The 12,617-nt window shown below is 44.2% G+C and overlaps 1 protein-coding gene across 3 annotated transcripts in view; it reads left to right on the plus strand.

Annotated features, from left to right (window-relative positions):
* LOC131936047 (breast cancer anti-estrogen resistance protein 1) overlaps window positions 1-12,617 on the plus strand; it is a 61,863-nt gene that overhangs the window by 23,729 nt on the left and 25,517 nt on the right. The window lies entirely within an intron of this gene.

Consider the following 12,617-nt stretch of genomic DNA (forward strand, 5'->3'; position numbering starts at 1 on the left):
GAAGTGTTTTATTGACATGCCATACCTTCTCTAACGTGAATCGCGGCATAGATGTGCTAGGACTATCCTTACAGTGCAGAAATAACCGATCGAAATCCTGAATACTTCTAAAATTGGCGCCCTCGTAACTCGCAGATGAAAAGCAAACAGCCGCAGGTCATCGATCAAACGGTTAATTTTCGATCGTCACTTAAATGTAATGCGTGTCTCGGTTCGAGGGCTATAAATGACAGTTATGGCCCACTAAAGGGTGGCCAGCTCCCATTAGAGGCCAATATTCCTCGTCCCCCGGGGCATGTCAAGCCATCTGGATGGCCTTGGCCGCATCAAACAATGATCAGGTGAAACAATATCCGCTTGTTGACACTGGCTGACCGTTAACCCGCCCCCCCCCCCCTCCCGTCTCCAAGGTTCGTGCTTGCGTCGGCTCGCCATTTCGGACCGTCACACAGTCAGGATGCGACATCTAGACTTGCCGTAAGCCCCCAACACAGGATGCGACATCTAGACTTGCCGTAAGCCCCCAACACAGGATGCGACATCTAGACTTGCCGTAAGCCCCCAACACAGGATGCGACATCTAGACTTGCCGTAAGCCCCCAACACAGGATGCGACATCTAGACTTGCCGTAAGCCCCCAACACAGGATGCGACATCTAGACTTGCCGTAAGCCCCCAACACAGGATGCGACATCTAGACGTGCCGTAAGCCCCCAACACAGGATGCGACATCTAGACTTGCCGTAAGCCCCCAACACAGGATGCGACATCTAGACGTGCCGTAAGCCCCCAACACAGGATGCGACATCTAGACTTGCCGTAAGCCCCCAACACAGGATGCGACATCTAGACTTGCCGTAAGCCCCCAACACAGGATGCGACATCTAGACGTGCCGTAAGCCCCCAACACAGGATGCGACATCTAGACGTGCCGTAAGCCCCCAACACAGGATGCGACATCTAGACTTGCCGTAAGCCCCCAACACAGGATGCGACATCTAGACGTGCCGTAAGCCCCCAACACAGGATGCGACATCTAGACTTGCCGTAAGCCCCCAACACAGGATGCGACATCTAGACTTGCCGTAAGCCCCCAACACAGGATGCGACATCTAGACGTGCCGTAAGCCCCCAACACAGGATGCGACATCTAGACGTGCCGTAAGCCCCCAACACAGGATGCGACATCTAGACTTGCCGTAAGCCCCCAACACAGGATGCGACATCTAGACGTGCCGTAAGCCCCCAACACAGGATGCGACATCTAGACTTGCCGTAAGCCCCCAACACAGGATGCGACATCTAGACTTGCCGTAAGCCCCCAACACAGGATGCGACATCTAGACTTGCCGTAAGCCCCCAACACCAGGATGCGACATCTAGACTTGCCGTAAGCCCCCAACACAGGATGCGACATCTAGACTTGCCGTAAGCCCCCAACACCAGGATGCGACATCTAGACTTGCCGTAAGCCCCCAACACAGGATGCGACATCTAGACGTGCCGTAAGCCCCCAACACAGGATGCGACATCTAGACTTGCCGTAAGCCCCCAACACAGGATGCGACATCTAGACTTGCCGTAAGCCCCCAACACAGGATGCGACATCTAGACGTGCCGTAAGCCCCCAACACAGGATGCGACATCTAGACTTGCCGTAAGCCCCCAACACAGGATGCGACATCTAGACGTGCCGTAAGCCCCCAACACAGGATGCGACATCTAGACGTGCCGTAAGCCCCCAACACAGGATGCGACATCTAGACTTGCCGTAAGCCCCCAACACAGGATGCGACATCTAGACGTGCCGTAAGCCCCCAACACAGGATGCGACATCTAGACTTGCCGTAAGCCCCCAACACAGGATGCGACATCTAGACTTGCCGTAAGCCCCCAACACAGGATGCGACATCTAGACTTGCCGTAAGCCCCCAACACCAGGATGCGACATCATGCTTAATTTTTTAAAAGTTTTTTTTAAAGTCTTTTAGTGATATAATGTTAGAACCGCTGAATTGACTAAAGGACACAGTAGATCACACAGGGGTACGTTGCTTCAATTATGCTGCATACAACCGTTTGTAAAGACAGTATGTGCAGCAGAGACGTCTTTAGTCGATCTGTGGACCGTGACAGACCGGTTGCCGGTCAGGATACACTTGCCTGACGTCAGGCCGGCAGACATTTTGTCATGTATGGCATGAAGTGTCCTCCAAGATAAAACCGCTTCTCCTGCGGCTACAGCTCAATGGTGTCAACATGGTTGTAGGATGATGTTGTCGACAATGGTGTCAACATGGTTGTAGGATGATGTTGTCGACATTGGTGTCAACATGGTTGTAGGATGATGTTGCTACAGCTCAATGGTGTCAACATGGTTGTAGGATGATGTTGTCGACAATGGTGTCAACATGGTTGTAGGATGATGTTGTCGACATTGGTGTCAACATGGTTGTAGGATGATGTTGCTACAGCTCAATGGTGTCAACATGGTTGTAGGATGATGTTGTCGACAATGGTGTCAACATGGTTGTAGGATGATGTTGTCGACATTGGTGTCAACATGGTTGTAGGATGATGTTGCTACAGCTCAATGGTGTCAACATGGTTGTAGGATGATGTTGTCGACATTGGTGTCAACATGGTTGTAGGATGATGTTGCTACAGCTCAATGGTGTCAACATGGTTGTAGGATGATGTTGTCGACAATGGTGTCAACATGGTTGTAGGATGATGTTGTCGACATTGGTGTCAACATGGTTGTAGGATGATGTTGCTACAGCTCAATGGTGTCAACATGGTTGTAGGATGATGTTGCTACAGCTCAATGGTGTCAACATGGTTGTAGGATGATGTTGCTACAGCTCAATGGTGTCAACATGGTTGTAGGATGATGTTGTCGACATTGGTGTCAACATGGTTGTAGGATGATGTTGCTACAGCTCAATGGTGTCAACATGGTTGTAGGATGATGTTGCTACAGCTCAATGGTGTCAACATGGTTGTAGGATGATGTTGCTACAGCTCAATGGTGTCAACATGGTTGTAGGATGATGTTGCTACAGCTCAATGGTGTCAACATGGTTGTAGGATGATGTTGTCGACATTGGTGTCAACATGATTGTAGGATGATGTTGTCGACATTGGTGTCAACATGATTGTAGGATGATGTTGTCGACATTGGTGTCAACATGGTTGTAGGATGATGTTGTCGACATTGGTGTCAACATGATTGTAGGATGATGTTGTCGACATTGGTGTCAACATGGTTGTAGGATGATGTTGCTACAGCTCAATGGTGTCAACATGGTTGTAGGATGATGTTGCTACAGCTCAATGGTGTCAACATGGTTGTAGGATGATGTTGCTACAGCTCAATGGTGTCAACATGATTGTAGGATGATGTTGTAACAGTCAGACATTGGTGTCAACATGATTGTAGGATGATGTTGCTACAGCTCAATGGTGTCAACATGATTGTAGGATGATGTTGCTACAGCTCAATGGTGTCAACATGATTGTAGGATGATGTTGTAACAGTCAGACATTGGTGTCAACATGATTGTAGGATGATGTTGCTACAGCTCAATGGTGTCAACATGATTGTAGGATGATGTTGTAACAGTCGACACTGGTTTTAACATGGTTGTAGGATGATGTTGCTACAGCTCAATGGTGTCAATATGGTTGTAGGATGATGTTGCTACAGCTCAATGGTGTCAACATGGTTGTAGGATGATGTTGTAACAGCTCAATGATGTCAACATGGTTGTAGGATGATGTTGCTACAGCTCAATGGTGTCAACATGGTTGTAGGATGATGTTGCTACAGCTCAATGGTGTCAACATGGTTGTAGGATGATGTTGCTACAGCTCAATGGTGTCAACATGGTTGTAGGATGATGTTGCTACAGCTCAATGGTGTCAACATGGTTGTAGGATGATGTTGCTACAGCTCAATGGTGTCAACATGGTTGTAGGATGATGTTGCTACAGCTCAATGGTGTTAACTTGGTTGTAGGATGATGTTGTAACAGCTCAATGGTGTTAACTTGGTTGTAGGATGATGTTGTAACAGCTCAATGGTGTCAACATGGTTGTAGGATGATGTTGCTACAGCTCAATGGTGTCAACATGGTTGTATGATGATGTTGTAACAGTCGACATTGGTTTTAACTTGGTTGTAGGATGATGTTGTAACAGTCGACATTGGTTTTAACTTGGTTGTAGGATGATGTTGTAACAGCTCAATGGTGTTAACTTGGTTGTAGGATGATGTTGTAACAGCTCAATGGTGTCAACATGGTTGTAGGATGATGTTGCTACAGCTCAATGGTGTCAACATGGTTGTATGATGATGTTGTAACAGTCGACATTGGTTTTAACTTGGTTGTAGGATGATGTTGTAACAGTCGACATTGGTTTTAACTTGGTTGTATGATGATGTTGTAACAGTCGACATTGGTTTTAACTTGGCTGTCGACATTGGTTTTAACTTGGTTGTAGGATGATGTTGTAACAGTCGACATTGGTTTTAACATGATTGTAGGATGATGTTGTAACAGTCGACATTGGTTTTAACATGGTTGTAGGATGATGTTGTAACAGTCGACATTGGTTTTAACATGATTGTAGGATGATGTTGTAACAGTCGACATTGGTTTTAACATGGTTGTAGGATGATGTTGTAACAGTCGACGTTGGAGTCTTTGTGTGGAGTAGTCCAATCGACAATCCTTCTTGTAGAGTACACATCAACTCACAGTAACACACATGCCATTTTAACACACATAGCACGCAGACACGTACATATGACCATTTTGATTAAGTATATCCGCTGTTGTTTTGTTTGTGTTGTAGCCTAACATACCTTCCCTAGCCTAATATACCTTCCCTAGCCTAACATACCTTCCCTAGCCTAATGTACCAACCTAGCCTAGCGTATCAACCTAGCCTAATGTACCAACCCTAGCCTAATGTACCAACCCTAGCCTAATGAACCTGCCCTAGCCTAATTTACCAACCCTAACCTAATGTACCAGCCCTAGCCTAATGTACCAGCCCTAGCCTCAATGATGTTGAAATATTAAAAAAAAATTAAATTCTTTTCCTATTTGACCTTTGACCTAATTTGTTCACGCCATTAATTTGCTTCTGCAGATTGTTTTTACAAAATATGGCATGCTATTAACGAGCTTTTAATTAGCTCCACCAAATTAGCCAAAATATTTTATGCCCTGCTTTTCAAACAACTTCGGACCGCTAAAAGACTATCAGCAGACTCCAGGACACGGGGTGTGGGGCCCCGCTGGTAGCTAGGGGACCCTGAGCCCCCGCTAGTACCTGGGGGGACCCTGAGCCCCCGCTAGTACCTGGGGCCCCGCTAGTAGCTGGGGGACCCTGAGCCCCCACAACCATGTCTTTAGTTTACTGACGTTTACCTTACGATGGAGGGAGGGGGGGGGGGTCTTGTGAGGTTTTTTCCCCCCAAAAACTGCACTGTCAGGCAGGTACCGTGCATACAGTGTGTGGAGCCTTTTGTTTTTACCTTTTAAAAATATCAGGTAAAAACTGGTCGTCCTGAGTGTACACAAACCTCTTTGTTTACGTTACGGCGTGCGGGAGAGGGGCGGGGTAAGGAGTGATCGTAGGGCGTAGGTTAATCTAAGCACGTCTCACTCACTTGCGCTCCAATGGATATATATATATATATATATATATATATATATATATATATATATATATATATATATATATATATATATATATGGGTAGCACGTGTGTTGTCTGATGATGTAAGTTTACAAGTTTACAAAGCTGAAGTCGTAACTGCTACAGCCGATCCCCTAAATGCCGTATAGTAAATTTCTAAAAAAAAAAATTAGGGTTCTATAAATAGACGATTTGAATAGCCCCCACGCGCATTAATTTGCCCCATCGCAGGTAATTTGGTGAGGTGAAGGCAAACCTTTGATAATCTCAACCTCACCTGGTGGAGAAGTTTGGGACGTTGGTGGGTCTGGTCGGGAAGAGATGATCAGTTACGTTTGGTTTCGTTCTGTTTTGTTTATGTTTAGTCAAGATATGTTTAGTTTATGTTTAGTTACGTTTAGTTTATGTTTAGTTACGTTCTCATTAGTTAAGTTATGTTTATTAACGCTCTTTTTAGTTTATGTTTAGTGACGTTCTGATTAGTTACGTTCTGTTTAGTAACGTTCTGTTTAGATACGTTCTGTTTAGATACGTTCTGTTTAGTTTATGTTTAGTTACGTTCTGTTTAGTTTATGTTTAGTTTCGTTCTGTTTAGTTTATGTTTAGTCAAGATATGTTTAGTTTATGTTTAGTTACGTTTAGTTTATGTTTAGTTACGTTCCCATTAGTTAAGTTATGTTTATTAACGCTCTTTTTAGTTTATGTTTAGTGACGTTCTGATTAGTTACGTTCTGTTTAGTAACGTTCTGTTTAGATACGTTCTGTTTAGATACGTTCTGTTTAGTTTATGTTTAGTTACGTTCTGTTTAGTTATGTTCTGTTTACTGCTCCCTGCTAGTACTTGTATCAGCATCTTGTCTTAATGCACAGAAGATGCTCGCTAACGTGTGCATGGGCTATACTGTCATGTAGGGATCGTGTAGTTTATTTATGGGGGGGGGGGGGGGCATATATTTTAGGTGGGGGGGGGGGTTGTTTGAAGTGGGTCGGTCATGTAGTTTATGTGGGGGTGGGTCATGTAGTTTATGTGGGGGGTGGGTCATGTAGTTTATGTGGGGGTGGGTCATGTAGTTTATGTGGGGGTGGGTCATGTAGTTTATGTGGGGAAGGGTCACGTAGTTTATGTGGGGGTGGGTCATGTAGTTTATGTGGGGGTCTCAGACGCTGTCGGACAGTTGTGTCAGCTGATTGTTATGCCATTGTTCGTATTTTAGGTAACTATCGGCTTGTGTGAGTAACGTGTTGAACTTTAACAAAAGCCATATGGGGGGGGGGGTACTAAATACCCGACTGTAAACAATCGCTGAGTAAAGCCGTGATGTAGTCTGGGACGGCCTGGAAAATACTTAAAATAGCGTGTATGTGCTACCAAAGTTCTCTCTCTCCTCCCCCCCCCCCCCCCTCGGCCCATACCTCACACGTAACATAGAACAAAGCATTTGCTGCTAACAAAGGTTTCCTTTCCTGTCGGAAACTGTCAAAAAGACTAAAGCAAATACTCGCTGGCCTCAATAGAAATCGATACTGCTGGAACAGAGTAACGTCCCTTGGCAGGTGCAGCTCGGATTCGTTCCTTACCTGAAGGTCGATGCTACTGACTTTAGTGCACTGGTCAGTTACACGACCAGTCTGGCCAGCCCACGTGACTAAATGACCGGTTATTTTCTCTTGTCTTTACTCAGTTACACCAGAACAAATTATAGTAACACAAAAGGAACACAGCCTAACAGCGCAAGTCGTCAAATGTTGCAAATTAGCTACACCATTAGCTGCACACAGTGTCAGATCTGACCCAAATTATTTCAGTAAGCCTCGGTTAACATTGTGACATGTGACCCCAGCCGTACAGGTGACCCCAGCCGTACAGGCGACCCCAGCCGTACAGGTGACCCCAGCCGTACAGGTGACCCCAGCCGTACAGGTGACCCCAGCCGTACAGGTGACCCCAGATGTACAGGTGACCCCAGCCGTACAGGTGACCCCAGCCGTACAGGTGACCCCAGCCGTACAGGTGACCCCAGCCGTACAGGTGACCCCAGATGTACAGGCGACCCCAGATGTACAGGTGACCCCAGCCGTACAGGTGACCCCAGCCGTACAGGCGACCCCAGGCCCCAGCCGTACAGTTTGGCCACCCCAGGCCCCAGCCGTACAGTTTGGCCACCCCAGGCCCCAGCCGTACAGTTTGGCCACCCCAGGCCCCAGCCGTACAGTTTGGCCACCCCAGGCCCCAGCCGTACAGTTTGGCCACCCCAGGCCCCAGCCGTACAGTTTGGCCACCCCAGGCCCCAGCCGTACAGTTTGGCCACCCCAGGCCCCAGCCGTACAGTTTGGCCACCCCAGGCCCCAGCCGTACAGTTTGGCCACCCCAGGCCCCAGCCGTACAGTTTGGCCACCCCAGGCCCCAGCCGTACAGTTTGGCCACCCCAGGCCCCAGCCGTACAGTTTGGCCACCCCAGGCCCCAGCCGTACAGTTTGGCCACCCCAGGCCCCAGCCGTACAGTTTGGCCACCCCAGGCCCCAGCCGTACAGTTTGGCCACCCCAGGCCCCAGCTGTACAGTTTGGTCAGTCCAGCCTTCCAGTTATCTAACCCCAGCCTTACCTTCATTAAAAAAAACTCAAGTCGATGACTGAGTGTGTAGCTAGCCTCTTACGGAGCCCTTAACCTACATTTCTTGCTGAGGTCTTCACGGCTGTTGGGACAAACCTCATTACTAAAATTACTTTCTCGGATTTTCATTTTTTTACCAGGCTAACTTTGACGGCATCTTATTCAGTTATAACTTTTGAGTGGGGGGGGGGATGTTGTCGTGGTTTAAACAATCTTCCTCTCTTAACTTCTCCTCTCCCCATTCCTATTTCCCATCACCCTCACCCACCTCCGCCAGACCGAAGTCTGGGTTTCAATTTTGATTGACAGCTGCAATGCTCGTCTGATAAGATTTGGTAAGGAGAAAATTGTCCTCGCCTAATCCGTCGGCTCAGCCATTTAAAATTAACATCAAAACATCAAACCACTCCATTATTAAAGAGCAAAAAGTTATCCGACAAACGTTTAAATAGCCAGCCAGTTAAATATCTGACAAAAGGTTCAACAGCCAGCCAGTTATGTTTTATCCCAAAGACCCATGTCACCATTCCCGTTAAGCGAACAAAAACAAGATGGCGGCCCATCGCCAGATAACATTATCAGACGTCACTAGAAAGATGGCGCCGGAGTTCTTTAACCCTTTATGGGCTGTAGCGGTGGTCCAACGCTCATGGTTGGTGGTAATTTGTTAAACGTATCTACCCTATGTGTGAGGCTGGTGTCACATAATTAGTTAATTATTTTCTAGACCTCCCTCATCAATTAATGTAGTGTTTATATAAAGCTCTAAGTAACAGACCTCTCCATTGTTTAAAGGGTTAATGATATATGGGTCATGTTTTGACTAGATGATGACGTAGCCCATACTGTGTAGAACTGTGGCTTTGTGTTAGAGATTAAACATCAGCTCTTGTCTAATGTCTCTATGTACTTCAGGATTTATTTGGTCTTGTGCTTTAGTACTGTCATTTTTGTTATTATTCTTTAGTACTATCGTTTTTGTTGTGTTCTTTATTACTATCATTTTTGTTGTTATTCTTTAGTACTGTTATTTTTGTTGTTGTTCTTTAGTACTGTTATTTTTGTTGTTGTTTTGTGCCGTCATTTTTGTTGTGCTTTACTACTATAATTTGGTTGTTATTTTTTAGTACTGTCATTTTTTTTTGTTGCTTCACTACTTGTGTACAGATGGTGTACACGATGTCCTGTAGCTCCCAGTGACGTTGCTTACAGTTGGCGTTGGTTGTCAACTTGTTGTGGGCTTGTCGTCTGTTCCCCCAACCAAATCCAGTTTCTACATGCCTTACTGCATCTTTGCTTTCTGTCTGCCCTGCTGTGATTGACGTGTCAACAAGTCAGCCCCGCCCCTGTCACACAACCTCGAATATTCCGCGGATTTCTTTAACATCATCTGGTCAATATTCAAGGTTACCAAAGACACTACAATATTACAGACAGTTCTCTGAATTACAAAATGCACAGTGCAAAAAAACTTCTCTGTATTACAGTGATACTCCTAATTATGTGTGTTCCAAACATTTCTTCATCACTAAGACACCTTCAATTTCCTTTTATTACATAGATACTTGTCTATATTACAAATGTACTTGTCTATATTACAAAGATACTTGTCTATATTACAAAGACACTTGTCTATATTACAAAGACACTTGTCTATATTACAAAAACACTTGTCTATATTACAAAGATACTTGCCTATATTACTAGTAACATAGACAAGACAAGGTAATTCCTACCTGTTTGACGTTCATAGCTGTCATGTGCCTCGGGGAACATTTTTTCCATTGATGACGTTGTTAATGACGTCACTGTACGACATGGGCTAAGCTTCACGGCCAACTGCACATACCGCGAGCATTCCGAGAGCTGTACACATTCAACGTCCATGTCACATCTCGTCACATTTGGGTCACTGTGACACGAGCTGACGGTGACACACGGCGGATAGATTTTACACCTTTTTGACACGATTTAAGATCACATTCCTAGCCAAGGCTTTGGTACAGTCGCATTGTTCATATAAGTTCTTACTGACATCGCATTGTCTTTCAAGATACATCCATTTTCGATAACAATACAATAATATCTAATGTTCATTCTAATTAGATGTTAAGTAAGCCGACACATTTGTTAAGGTTCTACATGGGATAAAAAAGGGAGATAAGTCGTGGTAGCGATCATCCGGGTGGGTTGTGTGGCAGCGGTCATCCATATGGGTTGTGGCAGCGGTCATCCATATGGGTTGTGGCAGCGGTCATCCATATGGGTTGTGGCAGCGGTCATCCATATGGGTTGTGGCAGCGACCATCCGGGTGGGTTGTGTGGCAGCGGTCATCTGGGTGGGTTGTGTGGCAGCGGTCATCCATATGGGTTGTGGCAGCGACCATCTGGGTGGGTTGTGTGGCAGCGGTCATCCATATGGGTTGTGGCAGCGACCATCCGGGTGGGTTGTGATCCCGGATGTTTTCACTAATTTCATACCCGAGTGCCGACCGTGAACGTTAATTAGGGAATGATAATGGCCTTTACAGTGTCAAATCTTACTGCAAATAATTTGTGTTGTGCTGGCTGTCAACTTTTTTTAATGGGATGGAAAGAATAAATAGTAGGCTATTTTTGTTTAATTTCAATACAGACTTATTCTTTTACTTAAAAAAACAAACCAATCGCTGGTAACAAAAAAGTAAAAGTAATATTAAAAACCTGGTATTACAGAAATAAGTTTTTAAATGCACTATCAATTATAAAAAAAAAACACATTTAACGACCAATGCTTTTACTAGAAAAAGAAAGTTAGTTTTACTTTCTTTTTTATTGCATTAAATTAATCTTATTATCATAAGTTCTTCTTATATTGGTATATTTTGGATGTGTCGGGGAAACAACATCGTAATTAGGTTGACCCAATTAGCCAGGTGCAATGAGTCACCTTTAGCCAGCACTAAGATCGGCGGTAGGTTGACCGCACCGGCCCCGCGGATGTTTGGGGTGACCTGGTCTGTCCTGCTGCTCTCTGGCGTGTCTCTGTTGGGTGTCGCTAACACAACTTTTCGTTCTGCCTGTTTGTCTCTGCCTGTTTGTCTCTGCCTGTTTGTCTCTGCCTGTTTGTCTCTGCCTGTTTGTCTCTGCCTGTTTGTCTCTGACTTGCCACCCCCCAAGCCCCGACTCAATAATCTCTACACTTACATGTACTTTTATCTGTTGGTTAATGTGATCTCATCATGTTTAAAATTTTACCTGCCGCTTATGTGGCTTACCGCTAGACAGCGACCCCCCCCCCCCCCCCACACACACACACGGTAAAAGGAAAAAAGTCACAGGAAAAAAAAACACAGAAAAAAAGTCACAGTTTTTGCTAGGAAAAAAAGTCACAGAAAAAAAGTCACAGTGGAAAAAATTTTTTGGAAAAAAAGTCACAGAAATAAAGTCACAGAAAAAAAGTCACAAAAATATTTTTAGAAATATTTTTTTTAATTTATTTAGAATTGTAAAATTTTGTATGCTTATTGTTGTGGGTTGTATTTTTTATAGCATAAATTATAGCATAAAAGCATTATGGTTTATAACAATTGTAATCAAAAATACTCTAATATAATTTACACAACAATCTCAACTTTTGTTACGTATTTAGTTAAAAACGCGGTAGAAAATTTCATTATAAAAGAAATTTAGGCAAATTTTGCCGTAGGCTATTCTCTGGTCGGCCTCTCCTCAGTAGGCATTGTCCGAACGTCATGCGTCAATGACAGCATTTGAACCTTGTCGGCTTTCTTTTTTTATCCTAAGTGTTGTTATGTAATGAGCGTGATAAATGAGGGCAGTAAAGGTGGTTGAACTAAACATCTAAACATAACTATTATGGCCATGAGTTGAGGGCAGCAAGTCAGACGAACTTACCATTTCACGGTAATTTAATGTTGGTATTTAAAAAAAAAACAGGATTAAAACCGTGGACTTTGGAGCATTCTATTAAACGCTACTAATCTTAAGTTTAAAATAATTACAATCTACATACTTCATACTAAATATTTTTTTATGAATTATAAAAATTCCTATGCGTATACAGCCTACACACATTACATTACATTTAATTAATCCTAAGTTAATTTGCACTCTCTGAATATTTAATACATAAAAGTATTAACAAGTATCATGCAAATATATATTTGTGACTTTTTTTCCTGTGACTATTTTTCCTGTGACTTTTTTTCTGTGTTTTTTTTTCCTGTGTTTTTTTTTCCTGTGACTTTTTTTCCTACAATCACACACACACCACCCCTGCACACACCACCC

Source organism: Physella acuta, unplaced genomic scaffold (assembly GCF_028476545.2).
Source record: "Physella acuta isolate Inbredline_101_S28 unplaced genomic scaffold, ASM2847654v3 ptg000166l, whole genome shotgun sequence".
NCBI classification, from domain to species: domain Eukaryota; kingdom Metazoa; phylum Mollusca; class Gastropoda; family Physidae; genus Physella; species Physella acuta.